Below are 25718 nucleotides of genomic sequence, written 5' to 3'. Positions count from 1 at the left end.
CGATCTAGCTTTTTATCGCCATGTTAGAAGGGGTACTGCAGTTGCAATTAAGTACACGTGAAAGTTCTAATTAATTGCTTCAATTATCAATTATTATAGGTAAATTTCCCGTCTATCAATTATTGACCTCCATTGAGGTAAATTCTTCATCTAAAATAACAAACGATGATGCAGGTTCGATTCGTAACACGGCTATTAATTTTCTATCGAAATTATCTATTTACCAGTGACGCAACGATATCGGCAGGCAATGCAAAGCGATCGTAATCTTTCCTGTTTGGCGTCGATTGAATTTATTCGGGGCGCGATACGGGACGTGGTATCGAGGCCGATAAAATTCATTGGTTCGTATTTAACGAACAGCGATATCGCGGGACGTCGGTGATTTCGTTAAGTATGCGCATATGTCAAGTAACGTCGATTACATTATCTAGCTGGGTAGCATTGATTACGCGTATACGTTTCCCCTAATTATGCACTTTGCCCGTTGACGAGGAAACCGCAGCAGGCGCAGGTTACGCGAGACCTGAAACGAATTGCGCCCGCTAGCTAATAACGCGCGTATTCGGGACGCGAGTTGACTTATTTTACCGCAATTTATCCGTGTGCCAGCCGTGTAACCCGTTTACGTTTGTTGTTTCGGTAAATATCGGTGTGTAATTGCGACGAAAGATCGCGATAACGGCATTACGACACGCGTTCGTTCGGGAAACGCGTTCGGATTTATGACAATGCCGTTTGTTTAGGGCACGTGTGGAATATTTAAGCCGGATCTATGCACGAATCGTTTTAACACTGCCCGTGCCTATTTATTTCTCCTGTTTCACCACTCGACCGTCGTGCCGTTAAAAAATCGAGATGTTCGCAAATTGAAATACGGAATTCCACGTTTATTAGAGCGTATAATGATAAAAGTTTAACACCGTTTAATTGAGAACACGGCCAACTACGGTGAATTTCATTCAACCGTTGTTCCATTTTTTAACCTCGTTAATTCGCATTATTCCCTTCTTTCACGTTTATGATTCCCGACGATTGATCTTACTCGTTTACCGTAGATAGATGTACCTTCGCAATTTTTCATTTCGAATCTCTCGTGCGGTGGGCGAGTAAAAAACTGCTCGGTTTATCAAAGCTCAAACAGCTATCCTATATCATCCAACTGAAAATATCTTTGCTTAATATAAATAATGTAGTACTCGCGTTACAGGAAATATTTATAACGCAATGTTCGAAAGCGAACTCTTTTTGAACTTGAATCTTCTAATTTGCAGGCAAGCAGCCATTTGAACGCAGAGTTAAAAAAGGTATTCACCAAAATATTGAACCCTTTGGAAGGTCAATAATTAATCCTACGTATTTCAAGCAAAAATCCTGTTAACGTTGTTTACGGAACGCTTTAAAAGCTCCAGGTAGAGAGATTAAAGGATAGAAAGACGAAGGATGGAGAAACGAAAAAAGCATTGAATATTCGTGCGGTTATTGTTCGAGTCTGGTGGCGCGTGTTACCGCGTCCTAACAGTCGGTTACGCGGTCTCCATGACTTCCGCAGAGCTTTTTGAAATCCGATCGGCTTTATAAACGGCAGGCAGGTTAGGCTCGCGCGTAAATGCAGTTGCGAATGCAGCACACGCTCGCGAACGCAGGCTGCAGCTTGCCACGTAACCGGGTATGGTTTACTTGGAAAGCACGCAGCTGTTTGACGTTGAGAGAGGGTCGCTGCTGGATTAACAGGGTGCTAGATACACGCGTTCCAGTTTCCGCCGCATCGCTGGTGCGGACACGCCTGAAAACCATCGACATACACAGATTTTCCATCTGCCGGTTCATTTGACAGTGAACTCTGCTGTATTTAACAGTTATCGGAAGTAGCTCGCGTTGATCGTTCGTTCGCTGGTAATCATTGCTGATTATTAGACTGTAAGTGACTTATCGTATTCGTTTGATTGGTCAATGGGATCGTATGACCTAATTATAAATCAGATGCAATCATTTGTGCTTGGATCATCATCGTTATTTATTCGAGAAATAAATAAGTATGGGTTTGAAAATAACTTTGAATCAGGCTGGCTTTCTATTTTTGGAAAATATCTATTTTTCTTTAGAGACAATATAGGGATTTTCGGAAAGTTTCTCTAACAGTTTCATCACGGAAGGAGATGCAGTTGGTTGTTCATCCATATTCTAGTTATTATCGTTGATTAATGTCGGGATTGATTCACTGATTACCTATCATTATACTGTTCAATTAATTTAGCTGGGGGAAGGGGCGTTTGGTTGATTGGGAAGGATAGTCCAATGGCTAATAAGACATTAGGCGGAGAGGTAGCCCGGTATAATTGCGCGGTCGATCGAATCAATCAACGCGCGATTATATCCGCCTTGATCCGTTCAATGACTTTGGAATAACGAGCTTACGTATCAGTTGTTGCTTCTAATAAACTGGCTCATTTAGAGAATCGGACAGGAGTTGAACCCCCTGTGTAGGAATATTCGAAAGGGAACAATCCCTGTTTTAATTAAGTATCTTTTTCCATCTTACCGAGTTCTCCAGTGATATTTCAAGCTAACTCGTACACAAGAATAATCTTAAATCCTCCATGTTAAATTGCACGGAATTCAAGAGGATAATTGAAATAATTGATCGTTCAGCAGCAGGTAGTAAAATGTTCTGCTTTAATTAAGAGAACGTTTTAATTCGAAGAATATCTGCTCTTTTGCGTTGCTTCCCTTAAGAATAATACGAGGATTCTCTAATTTCCGTATAATTGGATGTTGAATGGCCTTTCGTAATTCTCGGCTCGCGTGACGCGCGACTTTTTGAACTTAAATCCTGCTCGATTTTAATTTTACAAGGGTACGACGGGGGGTGAGAATTGATATCTATCCGCTCGATGCCTCTCTCCGTTGGCAAATTTTCCTGCGAATCCTTTCAGCTCTTCAGTTCGTTTAACGTTTGCTTTGAAATTTTTTAATCAACTTTCGGCCTAATTGGATTATAATGGATAAAAGAGTCGTCTCTTGGAAAACATACATACATCCGACGCGTTTAACTCGAAATAACGATATCTCGCGTTTAATGCGTTTTACGTAATCTCGCGTAATCCACGCGCGTTTCAATCTTGTTACCGTTATTCATTTTTCCGTCCCCTCGTTGTCACTTGCCAGCCGTTTAAGCTCGTATAATTGAGTCCCGAAATTGAACGAAATTATACTCGACATTCATATTTTCATTTTGTAAGCTTCATCCAGTTCGATGTAATTTGATAAAAATATTTATTAATAATTTCATTACCAGAAACATCCCCTTTTATCATGTAATGATTTTTCTACTGAACATAGTCGCATCGTGAGGATTAAAGATAAATAAAATCCCCCTCCCCAAAAGAAATGCAACGTGGATTTAGAGAAATTAATTTGGCCAATATCGAATGGAAGAAATTCGCGGAATCAGCCAATTGGAAGCTTAGCGAATTGGCAGCTTTCATCCTGTAAGAATCTCACCGCTAATCGGCTGGCAGAGAAGCGTTTCGCGTCTAATCGCGGCAGGTGTACATGCTCGAGGAAGTTGTAAGCGGGCAACGGAGGTTGGTACGCGAAGCCTGACGCGCAACAGGGAGCACCGTGTACCAAGTATTGTTCGTTCGGCGGCGAAACAATGGGCCTCTCGCTTCATTCATCCGCCTACAATTACATGAAATTAATGGAAATGAAAGTCAGGATCTCGGTGGAAGCGGGAAAGGTGTTCAGCGAGTGGAACGTCGACGTTTCATTGTTCGTTACGCGTACCCCTGTGATCTTGATTAATCGAAACTACTCCGCTCGGCGACGGCCGAGCTCGCGCCTATTATTCGCGAACACGCGTGCTGCCAATCTGCGCTCGTCAAATATTTGCCGGGAATATTCGATTAACGGGAATGGAACGAAAAACGATGCCTTTGGTACCTTTGTTGTCCCAATTTCTCGTCATCTCCTCCCTTTCGTTCTCCTCGTCGACATATTTAATAAAATACCCGCTGATGTAGGAGGTTCGTTTTTGGAAACGGTTAAGCGTCGTTGGAATCGCGATGATTAATTATGAGTTTGATTAATTATTTTGCGAGGGACCATGATGAAGAAATCGCCTGAATTTCTCAACAGTCAAAATAAAATTTCCCTCTGCTTTTAAAATGGATTTGATACGAATAAGAAGAAATTTCTTGCTTGTTACCATCTTTTTTATCCTCTAGTAGCCAGGGGATAAAAGACCGCACGTTTTCTTTTAATGACATCTCTCTCGCGGAGAAGCAAAAACCTTGCCGCAGAAATTTTTACTAATCGTCGCGCGCTGTATTCAAATTTGAAGCGTTTCAAATGCAGTCCGCGGCGACATTTGCAAGTTAAAGTTGGTCGGATTTAAATGTACAAAATAGGCCGTCGTATTTCATAAATTCAACAGCGAAGCGTTGCGGACGGGCCTCATCTTGCGCTCGTTTCCGCTCTGCCTGTTAGACAGTTTCCATGGAAATTCGTTGTAACATCGACCCATAAAAACAGAGATTGAGCCGGTTTTTGTCACCGACACGGATCCCGCCATCGTCTCCATCGTTTTTCACGATTTTTCGCGGTGAACGAGCCTCACCACGAAAAAAATCAGCCCCTCCTAACGCGAGAAAGAAACGAGAAAGAGGTTCGAGTTTGTCACTGTTAGAGAAAAAAAAAAACTCGCGGACAAAAGCGGACATCACGAAGCCTCTGCAACGTTTTACTCTAATTAAAACGTTACACACTATTCGTTCGTCTGGTGACCTGGTTGCTGTATTGTACGATTCCAAACAGTAGCGCTTTTGTAACGCGTTCGAACAAAATCGATGCTTTATCGTGGCATTTCCTGATGGCTGCTTGATTAAGTGTTTTGCAGCTAATTATTACGCCGTTACGTTGCAAATAGTTATTTACATTTAAATTGTCGCACATCGAACGGGCTGGATTGAAATATCAAAAAGCTTGACAATTTATTTATAATTCAAAGTTCACCTCTCGATTATTGCTGTTAAAACGTGTCGAAATGGCGCGTTTAGCTGGAAATGGTCAGGTTTCATCTATCTAAATTATCGTTGGCGTACAGGAAGGCGATCCTGTCGGTAGATCCGTAGTATAATACGAGCTAGACGTTATCGGCATCGTAACTCGGTTGTATACATCGAATACCTGCTCGCCTACAGGATTGGATAGCGCCAATCCTGAATTGGTCGTGGTGGTGGGACAGTGGTTTGGTCATCTCCAGATTTGATCCCCGGTGTCCAACCTCCCTACGGGAACACGTCAAAGCTGTCGAACATCGGTCGACAAACACGTGGATTCGCCCCGTCCACGCATTGTGGTGACGTTAGAACTGATCAAAGCCAACGACGCGTTGACCTCCTGACATCATTCTTCCCATCTTCTTGAAAACATTTCTTACCTCTCTTCCGTGGATTAAATTGAAATCGAAATTTTATTCCTTAAAAAATTGCATATCATCTAGATTATCATCGCCGATAGAGATCTTTTTCTAAGGAGTTTTCTGGCACTCAGACTTTAAAGGGGAAGAGGTTTCCCTCCGATACGAAAGGAAGAAGAAATTTCGATTTGGTCATGAACGAGAATGGCAGGTCGTTTGCATGCAGCTGTCATCAAATTTGCGTTATTCTTTTCCGTCGCCAGGTCGAATAGGATCGTAAGAGGGAATCTGTATTATTACCACGATCTCGCGGCAACTCGAATGGCAATTTCTAAACAAGACACTGCACCGAGGGATGTAGCAATTTCAAAGACAATTCCTGCCAAACGACAGGAAAATTTCTTTCGAAATACCGTTTTATGAGAACGATCTCTTCGGTAAAGCCTCTTACTGTTATGTTTGTGAAACATTTAATATAAAATAAGAGCAGGAAAAACACTCAGCCTGAAGCGTTTGAATTTTCATGGTGCTTATTTTTCTTAAGCTTTAGAAATCTCCATTCTTATTGCCAAAAAATTTGTTATTTTTAAGCGTACCGTTATCGAAAACCATTTCTCCAGCTTGGATCTAGCGATATTTTATTCATCAATATTTACATGTTTGGTGTTTTCGAGGTACATACCAGCACAGGATATCAGAAAGATACGACTTAATTGAATTCGCCTCCTAAATTTTAGCTTTGTTCAGTTTCGGTGCAGTGTTTACGATCAGACACTTATAAAACGGTATCCTATCTACCATGTGTGTACGGCGGATGCAATAATGCATCCACGTATTAGATGACGTTCCGAATGGATCAGAGATAACTTGAACCGAATTCCTGATACATGGATCCATCGAATGGTGGGGGAACGCGAGAAATGGGAGTCAGAAATTGCTTTTCTGGCAGTATCATGGCTCCATTTATTGGAAAAATTTTCGCTACGTGTGTCCCCGAACGAGCAACTCTCCTGGCTTTTGCCTCGAAACGTTCCCCGTTCGTTCGATATCGATTCATCGTGATCTCTCAAGGCGATTTTACTTCAATTAAAAAGCCATTCTCATTTCTCGCTTCGTTTGGGGAGCCTTTATCTTTGGTAACTCATCGATTTCCTTTCTTCTTCTTCGGTGGATTAAATTAAAATTTCCAGCAAGGGAATAGAAGAATTTGAGGAATGTAGTTGGCATGACTTGCAAGGCGTCGCGCAGGCGACAAAATTGAAAAGGGACCAAAGGGACACCCTGTTTTCGTAGAACATCGATGTCCTGGGAATCACAAATCATCCCTCTGACACTTCTACTCTTTACTTGTTCCCCTTTTTCTCTTGTGCTTCTACTGTTCGGATATCTGTTAATCGAAGTAACACGTTGACAGTGGTTTGTAGTAACGGTTCTACTTTTGTAAATGAATCAACAAGAAGATTAATTATGGTTTCTAAGCAGACGGTGCGGAGAATCGCGAAAACAACAAGCTCTTTAACGAGCGACGCGTTCAAAGTATTCTATTCAAAATCGTGTTTCGAGGCTCGAAAGAAGTTTTGCGACTTTAGGTAGTAACAAGAGAGACAATATCATTTGGTAAAGAACATCTAGCAGGTAACAGCTACTTAGGAAGTTTGTTCGTGCAACTTTTCAATCTGCTTATAATGCAATTACCAGGATACGTGGAACTTAAGTAGAAGAGGTCGACGATATCCGAGACGGTGTATGGAAACTCGTTTTCCATAGAATTGTATTAGAAATTGGGATCAGAAATTAACAAACACAATTATTTCATCGTAATGTAACAAAATTTCATTACTCGTTTAATATTTACATAAAATATGTACCATTCGAAATGTAATGAAATTGAATTACTCTTGACAAATACTGTATGTCAAGTGACAGTACTCCAGGTCAACAGACGTTTTACCGTTCGCAATGGACGGAGAGTTAAGTGTTCGTCACACAAATTGAAACAGCATTTTGATTTTCCGAAAATTACGATCTAAATTTTCTCTCTTAAGACCGTTGTTCGTGAATATCTTTCCTCTCTTCTCAGTCGTTTGCATTCTGCTTCAGTGAATTTACTTAAACGCTTGCGAATTATTCCGAGAATTAATTATTTAGCTTATTATCTTGAACCGGGGTGTGGCAGAAGCTGCGAATTTCCTTCTGTTACGCTGGAGAAATTTATTCCGGCTATTTTCTTCTCTATTTTCGTATCAGTCACATCCAGTGATTCTGTTAGATTTCATTTAAATAATTGTATTAATTTAGACAAAAGTTACGATGAATTTCAGACGTTTATCGTGATATTCTTTCAATTTGACCTGGTTTTGAGCTTTAGTCAAATAACAGTTTCTTTTATTATTTTAACTGTACGTGTGAGGTGGATGTCAAAGCGTCAGAGTGAAAGCAAAAATATTTTTTGATCAACAGAACAGAAGTTATGATTTTTGGCGGGCTCCCATTGTGTTGGTTTTTTTGAAATTCTTTTGTTTCGTAAACATTGCGGTGTTGTCATAAATTGCAGCGGTAAAAATAATAAAAATATCAAGCCGAGGAAGATCCGTGAAGTCGTATAAAAAAGAATTCAAATGGAACAATATTATTAAATCAATAAAGCTTTTTCGAAGCAAGATTTCTCAGCCGACCTGATTTATGAATACGATCAGATAACCAATGAAATAGAATGCAAATAAAAAATAAACACGAACAATATTATCCAGGAACAAAACGGCCGTTTTTCGAATATATCGTTCCCAATAGCGACGAAATAAATCGATTTATCCTCGATATCGGCAACGAATAACTTTGCCGGATGGCAGAATTCGCTTTACACGCAATTCCCAATGCAAAATTCGACGATGCGTATTTTCACAGTCACAGAAAAATGTCACAAAGAATAATTGCATCGATCTCTGTGTGTACATATCCCCAAACGTGCACTCGTAATTATCGCTTTAGCCACGTTATCTACCCCTGTTCATCCTGTCAACCCACCCTATATTTCCGTTTAATAAGTATATGCATAACGATGAGCATGACAAAAAATTTCAGATAATGGATCTGACAGGGTGTTATATCGCGTACCCACCCCTCTACTTACCAAACGATTATCGTTATTAACGCTCTTTATTGGCCGACGAGTCCCGCGGGATCGTTTTTCTTCTCTCTCTTTTCCACGTTCTTTTGTGTCTGGAAAATTTGTTCCGGGATGAAAATGTTTGCCTGTTGGAAAATACGCGTTAATTTCATCTCGTTTCACGATACGTCTATCATAGAGATCTTTCTCTCCTAGCTGAACTATGTTTCCGAGAACGAATCGACGTGATTTATCAGCTGTTGAAAGTTGGAAACAACGTACCAAATGTCTCTTATCAATTCGTCATTTTTGCACGAAGTATGCCACCGCGTCTCGTACGATTTCGATTTTTCGCTCATCGGAAATTTAAATTCGGTGTATCGCGAATTTTCTCGTGTCAGGCGTCTTGGACGTCGCGATTAATCACGATAAGCTCGACCGTGATTGATCGCACTCGCGTGCGAGTAAGCGACAAGGAGGAAGCAGTTATTTTCACGCGATGATAATCAATGATATAGCGTTCGATGGAAAGGATACGCGAGAGATTCTTTATATAAAAAAAAGTGCAAGTGCTTGAACGGTAGAATACATAGGGAGATGGTGCTATAAATATCGATGGCCCCTCTGGTAAATCCTCGCGAAGGAGCTGATAACGAGCTGGTAGGTCTTCTCGGTCGAAGTAACGCGTTCCTGAAGCTCGTTGAGATTTTATCTTCCTCGCGGAGAGTCTACAGCATCTAGTCACGAAATTTACGATATATCTAGTTACCGTCTTTCGTTGAATCGCCAAGTACTATTGAAATGGTAATTTCAGCATGCCGGACGAAGAGTGGCTCGACGAACCGGCCTCGAGAGGTCGGTTTTATTTATTTAAGAACGGATAATAAGGTGAATTTCATTTTCAGACGACTTTAACTCGTTATCGTCGTTAATAACGAACGCATTAATATATAAGAAATTTCTAGTGGTGGATAATTATAGCCTGCGGAGTAATCGTTTCATCATCTTCGCTATTAATTCCAGCAACTTCAGATCACTTTCACAAGGTTCACCTCTAAGTTGTCAGGTCGTAAATGAGAGTTAGCGGTGATCGAAATTGAAAGGTGCATCGGAACTTTGTATATCGTGTTCAATCGAGATCCTTTGAAAATGTTGCTCCAGGAAGGAGAGATTAAATTTATCGTCGGAGTGTTGATCCTTAGCGTACTGTCAAATACAGAAATTTAAGTTCAGCAATCTTCTTTGATCAGGAATGCATAAGTAAGCAAGCAGAAGTCTCTCCTATGTTGTTCGATTTTAATTTTTTAAATTATTTTAGCAACTAATACAGTAAAACAATAAACATTAAATAAAGAGAAAAATTAATAAATAATTGAAGTAATTGTAAAATATGATAGAAATATCGTTTTTAGTAGGGAAACAGACTGATGGAATGTGTTCAACGCGAAAGGAGATAAAGTTGAAGCACAGCTACGTGCTATCTTTACGTAAGCGCTTAAATCTGGCTTACAGATAGGAAGCTTCATTGTGCAATCGTGTGTTGCCAACAAAATTGCAACGGCTGCACCATTAACCAATACGATCACTGGTCAATTGCCCTTCTCTTGTTTTCCCTATCTATCTGTTCGACGATTATGTCGCTTTTGTGTCGATCCGCGAACGCCTTGCTCACCGTGTTGCCAGCGGTAACCCTAATTGAGATTTTATCGACAGGATAAGCGGGCTGGATTTTCGTCGGAGCGCGTTGCGATTCCAGCTATGTTAATTACGGTTCCCGCTAACTATGGTGTGCTAATGTGTGTTCCGCTGTTAATTTCGTTCCATCTAAGTCCGAATTCAGCAGCGCATGAATGGGATTGATTTTAGAAACGATAGAAAATAATAATTGGAAAGTGAATTGTAGAAAATATTTAATTAGTTATTTTGATCAATTAATTCGTCATCAAAAATCTAATTAATTTTTCACGTGGCAATTTCCCAGCCATCTAATTGTCCGTGTACTCTACGATCTTGTCACATTGTAGTTTCACTGGCTCGAAAACTACTCCGTGTTAATAGCTCGTAAACTTGAGAAAACATAGCCATCGTATAAAGTACTTACACGCATTGCACGCCGTGGCAAAGCAGAAGGAAAGGCAGCTGGCGCGCTCAGACTTTACGAGAATACAATGGTCCTAATTTTTTAATGAACTCGAAATTAAGGTTAGGAAGTGGTAAATTGCGAGGTGCGATAACGTTCATCCGTGGAGGGTAACCGGCGCCTCGTAGGACACACGCCAGCAACTATAATTGAGATTTTATCGGCCCGTGAAACGCTACGAACTTCCGGTGCAACACGTGCGAAAGTTTGCACGAGCGTGATGGCCAGCTCGGTTCGATGCTTCTTCAACGCTGAAACAACTGGCATGGCTGCTTCTGAAATTAAATATAAATAGAGATTTTCCATTTCTAAGAGGAAAATTATTTTGTCACAGACTACCGGACGCCAGGATTTCCTCAGCAAACGAGATGACTGATGCGTCGAGCTTCTCCAGGCAACGACGAAAAATCGGTGAGTGTACAGATATTCTTCTTCGTGATTATTTCGATTGTAATATTTAGTCAAATTTGCCATTTTCGTTATTTGGGATTTTCTTGTCGAATTTCTTCGAGAAAACGATTGAATAACGAAAGAGATTAATTCTCGAGGAAAAATCGCAGCTATCCACTCGTGGTGGTTGCATCGTTCTTTCCAGGCGTGCATCTTCGCGCAGGGTCCACGTATTAGCAAGTTTTTCGACGATCCTACGATAAATCATCGTCGAGGTGAAAGGTACCTCGTGAAAAATGGATGTCGGACCCATGGTGGTCGCGATGATCAAAGAAACACCAAAAACATCTTTCGGAAACGAGCGAACTCTCGAGAGGGAAACGATGCATCGATGCAGCTTGTTTCTTGTATGAAAATAGAAATGAAAGGTATTTTTCAAGAATTTTCAACAGAATAGAAACACTCTGAATCAGAAGAATCGCAAATGAACTAAAAGAATCAATCGGTGATCTAGTTATTAACAACGTGATTTTGTCAGACATGTTCAAAAAAGTTGAAAATTCTATTACATCGTTGTCTTTTATCCCGTTAACTTTTTGTGCTTTGATTTGTCACCAGTTTGATCTACTTTTAGAGGGATGGATAGTCGCGTTCCAAAATCCAAAATGGGATTACGCGTGCTAGCACGTTTCTGTGCACTCTTTGTGCTTTCATTTGTTAGCAATTCCATTTATTACCAGGACGTTTGTCGTGTTCCAAAATTGAAAATGGAATTACACGTTACTGGTTCCATTTTGTTAAATCTTTATGCTTCGTTTCTTCTCTCGAATACAATCGAAGGAATCTTGGATAATGAATCTTCGTGAAAGTTTCAAATTAAATTTCAAGACTTTCGAAGAAAATTATTATAATTCCACGTGGATTGAAGCTGCAAAAAGTAAACAGAGAAAACGCGTAATAGAGGCACGTTTTCACGGAGAATTTCGACGAATATCCCCGAAAGCTACTTTACATTTTCGCGTCTCTTGCGAGTATTTCTCGCGGTAACCGCGAACCTCGTTCGCATTAGCGTCGGCTAATCCATTAGGAGCGCGAGCTAGCGAGCTGATGGAGGCTGTGTCTTCCAAGTGGCTTTTCTTGTTCCACGCTCGATATTTTGCTCGCACGTCGACGAATGTGCTCGTTCCATCGCGTGTCGTCTGACTTTACGCGTCTAACTCGACGAGGAACGCCTTTAATCGGGAACGGTATAAGAGGATCGACGCCAAAGCCGGAATCAGGAGTCGAGTCGGAAAGGCGTTAAAAATTTGACGAGCTCTTCGAGTAAAAAGCAGGCAACGAATTTCCATCCGGAAATCGAAAGATTAAAAACATTTACGCTGTTACAACAGCGAACGCGTATTTTACATAATACTTAGGAAAATATTTAAAGTGAAAGCTCGGAGTGTTGGGCAAACACGCTTCAACATCCGTAGGTTCGAAGAAGATTCAGAACGAATAATCCCCTTACGTCGCGAGGAAAGCCATTTCCAACTTGATTCAGGAACTTCAATATTTCTTATTCCTCGAACATCTCGCTTTATATCCAACCTTGCGGAACTTTTCAACAGAACGTTTCCGGAGGCTCGGGTTTCCCGTATTGATAAACTCGCCGAAAGTCGCATGGAAAACTTTTCGTCACGGATATCGTATCTATCGCGCATAATCGAGATCGCCTTTCCTTCGTTTTCCCTCTTTGATGCGTCGAAATAATGTGTCGAATAGCTTCAGGGAAAATTCGGAAATTCCACGATATTTTTCGAGCTACCTAAGGTTATTAATTAGAATTTTTTGATCTAAATTGAAGATGAAATGGAACGGTTCGCGACGGCGAAGCTTTCTGCTAACAAGTTTGTCAAGCGATCGGACGAATTAATCGGCTCGAAAGGCGTTCGCTATTTCCCAGCCGGCAATTACGCGCACGATCATGGGCGGAGCCGCTTGTTAAGGAAAGTGGGTACTCCCGGGCTATTCTCGCGTTGATAATGCAGCTTTTCGATTGAATTTCCCGCGATTATTCCTCGTTATTCCGAGCAGTTCGCGCGACGCACGTCGCGACTCCAATCTACTTCGATCGAACGCTCGTTCGTCACGAAGCCTCTGTTGCCGTTTCGTGATCTTATATCAAAATCGAAGGAAAAAGAAGAACTTCTTTCTCCCCCTTCGCTAATATTTATTTTGCTCAAATTACATTTTCATCGACCGATAAGGGAATAACCCCGACCCTTGGAACTTTTTATCCTTTCAGATAATTTCGTTAGGGTTTTTTCGTGGTCTTATAAAATGAATAAAGCAATACGGTAGAAATTTTTGCCAAAATTAATAATTTGATCAATCGTTATTGTTTGCAATAACGCCAAAATCGTTTAAAAGATTGAACAATTTTCTAAAACGGTCACGCAAAATGTCACCTCCATTCGTCTTGAGGATAGAGGACGCGCGAACGTTGGCAAACTGTGTTGAAACAAAAATATCATTTGAGAAAAAGGCAAGCAGAAGGTGAAAAGCGGAACGTATGAATAGTAAGAGCGAAAGAACTGGCTCGATTTCAGACACTGTAGTTATGCTCGGCCCCATTCTTTGGCAATGCTTTCCACTTCCCAGAAGGATACGCCTTTTTCGTGTTTGGTCATAGCTAGATTTCATTCGCTCGTACGTTCGCTACGTCTCGGGGTTGTAATTCGCTCGAGACCGTGCGCTCATTTTTTCCGCGATTAATATTCGAAGATCGTTCCAGGACGTTTTAATAATTTTCCCGACGATGTTGTATACTTTCCTCTTGATTGTACTCGCCGGTATTGATTTTCAACGCAAGTAGTTAACAACGACTAATTCTTTTTTTCTTTCTCACTTGTTCGCGCGTAAACAGAACGCGAAGCTCTCCGTTTGCTTTCCAAGCAAAGCGCGTTTCAACGAGAGTGCAGCGCGTTCTCGCGTTTCAGCGTACATTGTTTTGTCGCGGGGCGGAAAAAATCCCGTTGAAAAACGGTCGTTTCACGTCCACGGTTTATTAAAGCCGCGTCGAGTTTCAGCCTGGGTCGGAAAAAGCTCGATCCTCGTTGTCGAGGCGTGTAAGCGAGCATCGCCAGAAGATTCTGTTTACACCTGGCTGAAGCTGTAACACCGTCGCGTTCACTCGAAATCGTACCGTTCTAAAGGAAATCTGCTCTCTTCAAGCTGGTTAGCTGAAAAGTACCTACCTTTGTCTCGTCGAGATTTCGAAATTTTTCCTCGACCAACGAAAGAAAACAAACTTTCCTTCTGTCCTTTTGTTTCTCGCGTTATCTGACAGAATTTCCCCCACGGCACGCAACCCGATACCCTTCTGCATCTTTATCCACCGTGAACTTCTCCGGAAAAGCTCTCGCCAACTGCTCTACACGCCAACGTCCAAGGCATTAGCACATTTCAAAACAGTCTTCTTCTTTTTCACCTGTAAACTTTGGAGTTTACCCTTGATATAACTTGCCGGCACTTCTTCTGCTTCGTTCCGCTTTGAAAACTTCCACCTTCTCCTTCTTCTGCTGATAATAATTCTTGGACCGAAGTTATATTACGGTACAAATCAATTTTACGAAGATCTGCCGGGGAACTTTGAATTATATTAATAACGGCACGTTGGAAAACTGATTTACTTTCTTCGAGTCCAATGAGATCGGTGTCGTGATCATTTTTTTTCTTCTTCCGGCTCTTCGAGAATTACAAAATTAATTTCTCGTTTTAAACTTGACGCCAGGCAATTAAATGGATTACAAGTTTGTTATTTTTCTTTAATGGGTGGCATCTTCCTGATCGTCGGGAAATTTTAATTATTTTTACGATCGAAGCTCGCGAATGTTCTTACGGTTCATTACCCTGGCAAATAAATTATTCGACAAACCATGGGTGGGTTATGTACTGGTTGTTGTTAGCGAGCATCGCGTAGCACGTGCCACGTACATATCCACGACTCTACGTCGACGTAAGCCGTTGCATACACCGTGCAGACACGGAAGTGCATTCGACAAGCGTGAACGTCGGGAAATGCATTGGATTAGGCGGCCGCCGCTTTTCATGCTAATTCCGTGATGCCAGCAGCCCCGTTTCGTGGAGAATCATCGTCTCTCTGTCGACAGAACCCTCGAGTATTGTAGACGGAAACGTGCTTGTCGATGTATCAAGTCTCTACGTAAATGGAAACGTCAGGGATGGGAACGTCGATGTTTATTCAAGTATACAATTTTTTTTATCGAATACTCCAAGTTCCCACTAGAATTACTAATGAAAGTTTAAAGAAAACAATTGAATACCCTGATTTCTATAGTAATAATGCAGGATAAATTTAGAGCTTAAATTTAAAAAAAGAAAAACGAAGAAAGGGTGAGGACTGTCACTTAAAAACCCATACAGTCTTTAAAATTCTACTGTACAACGGTAGGATCTCGTGTTTCACCATACACTACGAAAGTTTTTATACTTCCTTACCAGAGACCGAAGTTTTAAGCCACATCTTTGAAAGACGAGTAGGAAGCACGGAACCAAGGATGCACAAGTTTCTATCTTAATGGGTTGCAGGTTTGAGAACAGCTTTCGCTTGCTTTTCATCTCGTTCTTCATAATTCTTTTTCGACCATGAAGCTTCTATAAATATGCAGTACACGAATAAGGAAAAAGAATTATCGCATCTGTATGCAAGAGATTCTATCACAGAGAATGATTAATTGTTTTCATCTTACATAAGCTCCTTTTCATCCTGCTTAACCCTTTGACTCTTGACATTAATATCACTTGAAGATTTACTTTGCGTAGAATATAATGACCACGAGAAAAGAAAATTCTTCAGAACTGTAAATTTATGTTTGTTTTGAAAATAGAAACATAATTTTATTTTATGCCTCGAACTTTTCTATTCGTTCAATTTTTCAAAACTTCCTCGTTCGTATAAAAGAAATCCTTTCTCCACAAAAATTATCCACGCAAACTTTCGTACTCCAAAATGTCTCGTTGGAGAAGATTTAAACTTCTCATTTCGTTTTCTTCAAACACGTCTCTGCGATTCTAATTTTTTAGCAGAAGTTTTTCCTTCGAAAATTCATCGAATCGAGGCGAACGTATCGAAAACGTGCTGGAATTTGTCGAGACAGATGGAGGCAAGCGTTCAACGCGTGTTGCGTGGGCGTAACACACGCGGAATCGGGATCGCGAGGATGTAACCGTGGTCGCTGTCGATCGCGAAACAATGCGTTTCACTGATATTTAGTTACGCGCTGTCAACGACACCCGTTGCGCCGAACCGCGCGATAACGCTTCGCCGAAAGCAGATTAGAGAAAATTGGCTGTTGCGTCGTGCACGCTGTTCCAGACGCAATCGCTTTTTCGCGGACCTCGTTTTCGCTTCGTTGGAAATTTACATAAACGCGTTGCGCGATTATCTAATCGCTCGTTTTTCCCGACATTCGCTCTGCTTTTTCGTTCCTTTGAAACGTTAACCCTTTTGTGCGCTTATAAGCATAAAATTTGCTCTATGATTTTGGGAACCCTCTATCTTCTCTCCGTTGAAACAGAAGAATCCGACCGATCTCTATGAATAAACGAACGACCCGGCATTGTTCGCCGCGTTTCCCTTGAATTTTTCATCGGCGCGTACGCGTGGAGGCTCGCAAAGACCTGCTAATTGGAATCAGCTTAATTTGTAAAACCGTATTGCTCGGATCGTTGATTGAGATTACATGGATTATGCAGGATGCGACGCGTTTGGCCGCTTTGCCGAAGACACAAAGCTGATTGCGGCTATTATTTGGTCAAAGCGATCCTTGTTCTCGCCACGTTGCCGGTGTTGGTTCATTAATGAACCTCGCAACATCCGTGTTGTTTTTCAACCGAGATATTCGATGTTATAGTTGACGCTCGTTTACACCGAGAATGTGAATTTCTAGCTGGATCGTTCAGTTTTCTGAAACGCTCCAGATAGTAGCAGCATACCTGCTGGTAGCAAATTTCAGTGCAACGAAAGGGTTAATCAATTTTCAACGAGCAAGTATTCGAGTCTATGGACAGGCGAGTGATGTTTAGAGAAGTCTGACTTTGTTAGCCTTCAGACGGTAATTAGTCAAGATCAATGATCGATAATGATCAACATTGCAACGAAGTGCAGTTGTATTTCAACTAGGATAAAAGAAAAGGCAGCGAATTTGATATTTTGAATGCGAACACGATGCATTTATGCAGCGGAGGAAATGCACTCAGTTGTACATAGTTGAAACACATCCCATTAACCTCGTTATTAAGGGATGCACGCTTAAACCAGATCTAATCTGGATGGATGTTTATAATTCAAGGGAACAGGCTGCCGGGACGATCAGGTTGTAATAAATAACCCATTCCCGGTTTCCATGAATATTTAACGCACGAAGAGCTAGCGGATACGCAGGTGCAATATTTCTTGCGAGAAATAATGGTTATCAGGGAAATTAAGCTCGATTGGGATAAACCGTAAGCCATAGATCATTGCGGCTGACAGGTAAAAAATGGTGCACAGTGCATCAGTTTTTATAGAAGACAGAAGTCTGGTAAGAAAATCGTCCGACCCTTTCTAAAAGGGTCCTCAGAAACGCCCGAAGAATGGAGATCTATTATTTGGAAATATTTCAATGGCAAAACGAGCGTTTCTGTCAACGAATTAATCCTCGCGCGAGCAAGCAGCTGTTCGCGGAGATACAAAGCTAAATTACCAGCATTATTCCACGTACGTCTCTGTTCCTGACCCGCCACTCTACCAGCAACCGGAAATGCACTCGACACTGGTGCAGTGCGTGAAACGCATCCGATTAGACTGGCCCAGTTTCAAGCACAGTCGTCTCTTTGAGAATCGTATCGTGATTCGATCCATCGCCTATCCATGCCCATCTTCGTCTTCTTATCTCTCGTCTTGAAACGGTCAATTTTCAACCACCTCATCAATACTTATCAACGCAATAGTAATTATTTAATTTCATTACGTCTGAGACGGTAACCACCGTGACATCTAACGTGTTAATGAAATTAAACTCCAACATTCAGAGTCTCACCCTTAGTAATTCAGGATATTACTTCGACCTTAGCGTAGGATGTAAATCCGCCTTAAAATTCAAGCTCGTTTAAATTCCATTAAAGTTGGACTCAGTGTTACCTTCATTTCCATCTGACAAATGTTTAAGCCCTTTACTTTTCGCCGTCTAAATACCGAAATGTTCCACAAAAATTCTCGGTCGCTAAACAATATTCCTCTCCCTTAGTTAAATTCGAGTTCAAGCAAAGTTGAAATTCAGCTATTCTGTCTTTTTGGAGAAAGATTTATATCCTCGAGAAACGTAGAAAGGTCTTGGTTCCTGGTGACTTGGTAGCACGAAAATTGCGTGCATCCGGGGGGGCAGAATCGAGCCGGTGGCCCAGTAAATAATAAGGATTCGGTGTCTTTAGACATTCGGCAATTTGGGCTAATGCCAGCTTGCCTTTCATATCTGGAAAGCTCGTTGCGTGTTGAAGCATTCGCGCCATAAATCTGACGGGCAAAGCGTTGCCTAATATCTTCCTTAGAATTTCAAGGTTTGAGGGAACCGTGACGGGGCTCGGGAAATAATTATCTGTCGACTTTCACCGTACAATACTAGCTGATGTATCTCTACCATGAGGTATCCTCCCTTATACGAGTTCCTTTTATCCCTTCTTCTTTTCTTTCAGCAACTCCGGTCAGTTTCGCTTTCTGTATCCGTCTCTCGGCTCCATCAGTCTTCCCCATAGCACGTTGATGATGATTAATCGTCATTAATCTGGATCCATCAGAGAAATGGTTTCTGAGGTTCCTCGAGATTCCAGCACGATTTCGCTGCATCACAGTCGAGGATATCAGTTTTTACGTTATCGAGAACAGCTTTCTTTAGCTCTGAGTTCTAGAGGATAGGTACTTGATCCTGAAGGAATTTCGTAATTCTAGACCTCGAGTTAAAACCTCAAGTTAAGATCAACGCACAACTTCGCGAGATGCAAAGCAGCCAGCTAGGAATTCGAAAGAGGTTCCACGACTCGATTTGCCTTTCGCCTTCTTTTTTTTTTTTTTTCATTTCCGCAAGATTCTCCGATCGACGCTAATGAGATTTGCAGCCACGGCATGGTCGGAGGCAGCATCTAAATTGGCCGCTTCGATTATCTCGCGTTCGAGCTCCGATCCAATTAGGACGATCAATAGCGTAGCTGGTACATAATTATAAATAAGCTCGTTGGAGACGCTTCGGTTGTGCATGCGGGTATTTTTTTTCACGGCTGTACCCGGCAAGACGACTTCCTTTAACTAGACGGAATTTTCAGAAGCACGTCTGTTCGTTAGTTGAACATCCGGTTCACGGGTGTTCCGTCTTTCGATCATCTCGAGCCTACTTCCGCTGGATCGAACTAATAAGTTTCTCGCAACGAACGAATGGAAATTGCGAACCACTTTCAACCTATCGAAGCGCGGACCTGAAAGAGGCTCCTTCAAAAAATCTTGCTTTAATTTTTCACCGCGCGGAATTGGAACGATTAAGAAAATTATCGTAATATTTCGTTGTTTAGCCTTATACGAAACGAACAAGAGTGCGGATAATTTTTTAACGGTGAAATACTTCCAGCCCATTACCGACGCTCGTAAATAACGGCAGCGAGCTTCGAGCGTGTCTCGAACGACACGCAATTTTATAGGCGACACGATAAATAACAACCGCTTGTCGATTCCATTATACGGGTAATAAATTGCGACCCGCTGATACGTGATGATTTACGAAAACTCGAACGGCCCTTCCGCGTAACAATCTCTGTTCAACCTCGACGTTTGTTTCTGTAAACGACGAGCCAACGTCCGAGACGATTCATCTTACCACTGACAGACAGGTATTACCTTTGAAACTGTAACGAGAGAATATCGTAGAGAAGATGAAAGAATAACGATGCTTCTGTGAATTTATTGCCAATTTAATCCCAGCGATCGGTGGTGATCGTGCTCGTTAGTCGATTAATCGCGTAATTGCACGTAATCGAAGTTCGCAAGTTTCTTCATTTGAGCAAATTACAGTGAAGATTGTAGTTTCCCGAAAGTGAAACTCGAATAAAAGTCTGCGCCACGTTAGAAAATATTGAAGCGTGGATCCTCAAGAAATTGGACCGTGAAACATTCTACCTTTTCTTGAATGAAAACTACCCTCCCATTGAAAGCTGCAACTTCTCGCGATTTCGGTTAAATTCTGTGTTAAAGCGAAATTTCAACGACAGCTTGCACCTTTGAAAAACGAGTTAAGCTTCTCGATTCCCTCGAAACTCAGACTGGAAGTGCTTTTGTATTCGATCGAGTGAATACCAAGCCTGGTAGGAAAAAAGTGGTACGCGTCTATCTGCAATATGGGTCACGCGAGGCCCATAAATAGGCTTAAGCGGAAAGTACACAGTAGGCGTGGGAGGGTATTTCGTCTCTGTCGCTCGTCGTTTCTTCTTGACGTAGATCAAAGTTGCAGAGTGGCACTTTGTCGAGTGGATACACGTGCTGATCTGAAGGGCTTAAAGCGGCGTGCAGTGGCGGCTGCAAGCGCTCACGGGGCTTTTCATAAATGCTGAGGGTGCGAACTAAGCTCTTGGCAAAGGAACAGACGAGGCTAGATTATCCTTTCGTTGATGACGATTCTGTAAAATCATTTACAAACGCGGTTTTCGGATAACTCGTGTCGAATCGTTGATTTTTCAGCCCTCGTGAAAATCTTTGTTCTATTATCTACTTAAAATTATTTATTTGTTTAACTAACCTTCGATTAGGTAACGTTTTCTACGCTTCTTAAGTTCGCCATACCTTTCCTTCCTTCACTCTTTTCGTTATCCAGTTGTACAAGTAACCAATTAAGAACTTCAATTTGATTATTCTTAATCCGTCACGTTTCCGCCTTTCCTCATGCTAATTTTCTTTTGCTTAACTTGAAATAGACTTAACAATAGGATTAAATCCTAGAAAGGATCTTTATTCTCTACACGAGTTAAGGAGTTCTGTTTAAGAATTCCGGAAATCGTTTCGAAAATCGAAGAAAGAGCCCGTCTGAAACCGAAACACGGAAAGTTTCTGAATGGAACGCGCGGAAAAGCGAGAGTAGAAGAATCGAATGAGAGCGATGGAATTGCAGCGAGTGCGTTGCTCGCGACGTTGAATAATTCATATCGACACGGTACATGTAATAAATTGCCCTTTTAATGGTTCCGTTCGATTCATATTAAACGGGAAACCTCTACCTTTTTTTCTCATTCAACTTTCCGAATTCAATCTGTCGGGTGTACGTCGAACGAAGAGGCGTGTGCAGTTTGAAAATGAAAAGAAAATAAGAAGGAAAGAAAAATACAGAAAACCGGAAGCCGTTTAACGGCTGAAGTAAAAAGAGGGTCTGTTAATGGTCATCGCGAAACGATCTATCTCGTGAAGTGTGATTGACTGTTGGAAAGTTCCATTGATCGAATGTTCCGCTAGAAACAGGGTGGAAAAATCTTTGAAATCTTAAAATCCTTTTAGAAAGCAAAACGACAAATGCAGCCACTGTCCGCGGTAAAAGGTTCTTCAAGTTTCTGTAAAAAGAAAAAAGATAAAAAAAAAAAAAAAAATGAAAAGGAATTGTACGCATCGACGCGTGGTCCTGTGACGAAAAGAATTTTAAGTAGACCGGAAGCCGTCTGAATTGTAGTAGCATTATAAAATGGGACGCGGCGCGGCGTTTTCCGTGGGCTAGGTGGGGAACTCGTTAACGTCGCTTGAGCTCGAATTAGAATGGCTCTCGAGCGTCCTGACACGTCGCGAGCGTATTTCACAAAGCGCTCGCCGAGCAAAGAGAGGACGATGAAGGAAAAAAGAGAACACGAACGAAGAATTCGCATTTTGGGGATGGAAATGGGGGTCGCTCGGCTTCATAAACCGCGGCCAGAGTAATCAGGAAAGATATGTGTGTAACAGCAGTGGACCACAGTCAGCTGTCTCGCACGGTAGACGAGAAGATTTCATCCAAAGGGTTAACGATTACATTCAGAGTATCCCGGTACCGTAGCCTTCTGATAATCGGATAATCAGCTTGTTCGAAATGGTTCTGCGAATTGAAACTACTTTGCTTAATTGCATCATCGTCCATTTCGCTGCTACGAATTCGTGAACTCCACTCATCGTTCGAGTAATCCGAATATTCGTAAGTTTATCTAATTTTTTCAATTGCATTTTCAAGCTGATGATTTGGAAATTAAAGTATTTAATATTGAAGTTGATGCAGGATTTTCTATTTATCGTGTTGCAACTCGAAACCACCAGTTTCGAGTGGATCCGCGAAAGTCATACGATAAACAGCTCGACCGTAGTAACCACGCAAATCTTCCTACTAATTCCACAATAAATTCTAAGTTAAAACCTATTCAAGTCACGTACAATCGCCGTTACATGTACAGAGAATTGTTTCATAAATAACGAAAGGTTTTAACGCGAATATCCGTTCTCTTAAGGGAGAAGCTTGCGATTTTTCAACGAAAATCCACCTGTTCATTCGCGAAGATTCAAAAATCCTTTTCCTAAAGACGTTACTTAAGAGAGGATACGGCTCCGTTGGGATTCGAAAAAACTGCTACGGTGTCATAAAGTGATTTTAATATTTCATAGATAAAACAGACTGGTCCTTTCCATCGAAGACGATGGTACGAAGAAATTTCTATGGGTTAGACCATAAACGAGCGTTGATCTTACATCGAGGGGAATATGGGCGACCAATGGCCGTTATCCACTTTATGGCACCCTTATTGATGATTCTTCTTTTTTCTTCTGTTCCTTGAACACACTTTTTACGAGCTTTCACCCATCTTCGGGTACATAACTCTCGCGAAGAAGATGCGACGAGAGGTTGGACGTGTAAAAGTTTCTCCAATGTGAGAATTGATAATGATTTCGTTTAGAACACTCTTAAAATTCTACTTCCTTCTTCCGTTGAATACTTCTTCTATAATCTTTTAATTCTCAAGGAAGCCGAGATGGTTCTGAATCTGGTTCTCCAGTAAACCAGTGAAAATTCAAAGAATTTTCTTCAAGTTTAATATTGGTCACTGAAATTAATTCATTAAAGGAACACGATTACCTCAGTAGAAAGATCCAAGATCGTAATTTATGGATCTTTTAAGTAACAGAGCCAGAATTATTTTTACATTTTCATTCGAGGAGTGCCCTATTTTCGTTTTGTATATCTCTGATAAAATGTTACCCTTAAATCGTGAAATGCAAAATCGTATCTTCTTACAACGATAAACCTGGCCCTGTTTCTCGATTTCCCGTTTATACTGCAATAATGGCATCACGCTCACGCTCTTCCGCCCCCGGCATCTATTTTGTCCTGAAATCCGATAATAAGATATCCCGGCTGAATTTGTCCTTGAATCGGGGAAAAAGGATTTGCCGATACGCGATATACACGGGCTGCTAGTCGATTCGCTGCAATAAGCTTCGAAATAAGATTTTATGGAGGCGAAGCGATCACGAGATCTTCAGCTTCAATGCCGGGATAACTTGTACGCAACACCACGTGTCCTCTTATCCTATCGAATGCTCCGTTTGTTCGACATTTATGAATAAATCCTTTCTGGTATTCTGATACTTAATTTCAATAGAAGTAATTATCATTAACGTAACCCGTTTGTCAATTTCTTAGTCGAAATGAAAATCATTTTCTTCTAATGATGCGAATAATTTGTCGACGGTTAATAACGTGTGTTATCTAGATTCTTGGAAAATTCGAGTTTCAAAAGTTTGTGCAATCTCGGACGTTGCACAGCACAAAGAGCGGCGTGCACTTTGTCGCACACTCTTGGGACCTATTGCCAGGCAACGCAATAAGCCAGAACGCTAGCTGGCTCTTTTGTAAAGGAAAAACTGATTTTCTGTCTCGGTAGCCTGCAAATGATAGCTTTGACAAAAGACAACGGATAGAGGAGCAAGATTCGATTCGAGAAATTGGTCAGCCAAGATAATTGGTCAATTTGCGACCAAACTGGCATCGATACAGTGATTGTTACAATTGTATTTGGAATTTTCGCGTTACCGCGATGGTCACGGAGGGTTCTTCGGTACCAATGGTAATGGAGATGCTCGTGAATTAATTTGCTTTCAAGGAAGAAAGTGGAACGCGATGCATCACGAACGTAACGGTTCGCAATTCCGTTTCTCTTTCTGCTACGGTATCGAACGCAAAACCGTGGTCAGTCGTTTATTTCATGTAATGGTAATTATTGTCTATCACGCGTACACGTAGTCGAACAACAACAATAGTTGAACCGCGTTGTTATCGTTCCCATAGTACACGTGGAATAGTATTAATTACAGTGCGCGCGATTGTAATGTACTGGCAGCTGTTCCGAATCGGTCTGTCGGCCTGGTACACGCCCTATAATTGCTGTTGACCAACCACCAGAATTTTCTCTTGAAATGGTACGAGGTACCAACATCGGTAAATGTACAGGAAGGATTTAGGTAGAGACATTGCGCTCGTACGAGAGTGCTCCCTTTAATGAACTTCGCTGTACCGAGTATGCCTGACTTATTCCGAGGATAATCACTGAAAATTGCTCTAAAACCTGTTTACCGTTATGTCGTTCATCAGAAACGAAAAATTTTCGATTTTCTAAGAAGGAAATTATTATAAAATAATAGAAAATTTGTCTGATGTTCAGTTCTTCGTGAAAGGGAAGCGATGTCTGACTTATTGTTGATAAAATCACTGAAAACTAGTGAAACATTTGCGTTGTTCGTGGAAAGGAATTCTTATCCACTTTGGTGGACCCATGGATGAATATACGGGGTACTGATTGTGAAGTCGGGAATAAATGGGTGCAGGTATGCGTACATACACAAGAGGAAATAGTAACTAAGGACATTTGTGTTCAACTCTGATCTACTGTACTGCAGGGAATTGGACCATTCGAAAAATCGATGCACCGGTTCCACGAAGTTGGTAGAAGTTTGTTCTACTGGTTGCTTGGATAGTTAGACCTTTTTGTAAAATGCTGTTTTTGATCTGAACTTTCCTTTGAGATTTAACTATCTTTAAAAAAATCAATAGACCTTTAAATTTGAACTATGTAAAATTTCTCTAACTCAGTAATTACACTGCTTGAAAGGAAACAAAAAAAAAAAGGAAAAAAAGAACAGAAATATTTTAGGAAACTTTTAGTAGCCGCTGTTCGCCTATTGTGGCCGACGTGCACGCACGAAATTGTTCTGTCGAAAGTTCTTTGTTCCGACGTCATTTTGCGCAAACCACGGGAGCACTTGTTCCTCCGCGACAATTATCGCACGCGAAACTCGTAATTGCGCGAGTCCGCTCGAAACTAGAAGTCTCGGTGAATCTCTGTGCACGTTCTTCGGCAAGTCGTTAATTGAAAGGGTCGAGTGGCCTGGTAAACTGGAAAATTTCGCGGGAAACAGGCCGATCGACGAGCGGCTGCTCTTGATACTTTAGAACTGCACGCTTCACGCTTTTCCGTGACCAATTACGCGGAATGAACAAGGGCCACCCTGGCTGAGAGAGAGCGAGTCCAAAAATGGAGGGATTATTTTATTTGAAGTACCTACGGTATGCGCTTGA

At 41.4% G+C, this 25718-nt stretch overlaps 1 protein-coding gene across 2 annotated transcripts in view; it reads left to right on the top strand.

The window, feature by feature from the left end:
• The window catches only part of LOC117601239 (uncharacterized), a 153503-nt gene that overhangs the window by 51047 nt on the left and 76738 nt on the right, over positions 1–25718 (top strand). For both annotated transcript variants that reach the window (XM_034317762.2, XM_076693019.1), the window contains exon 3: positions 11003–11079. The gene's annotated coding sequence lies outside the window, so the exon portion shown is untranslated. The remainder of the gene's footprint in view (positions 1–11002; positions 11080–25718) is intronic.

Source organism: Osmia lignaria, chromosome 16, assembly GCF_051020975.1.
Source record: "Osmia lignaria lignaria isolate PbOS001 chromosome 16, iyOsmLign1, whole genome shotgun sequence".
Taxonomy (NCBI): domain Eukaryota; kingdom Metazoa; phylum Arthropoda; class Insecta; order Hymenoptera; family Megachilidae; genus Osmia; species Osmia lignaria.
Note: the sequence above shows the minus strand (reverse complement) of the source record. Positions and strands in the feature narration are given on the sequence as shown.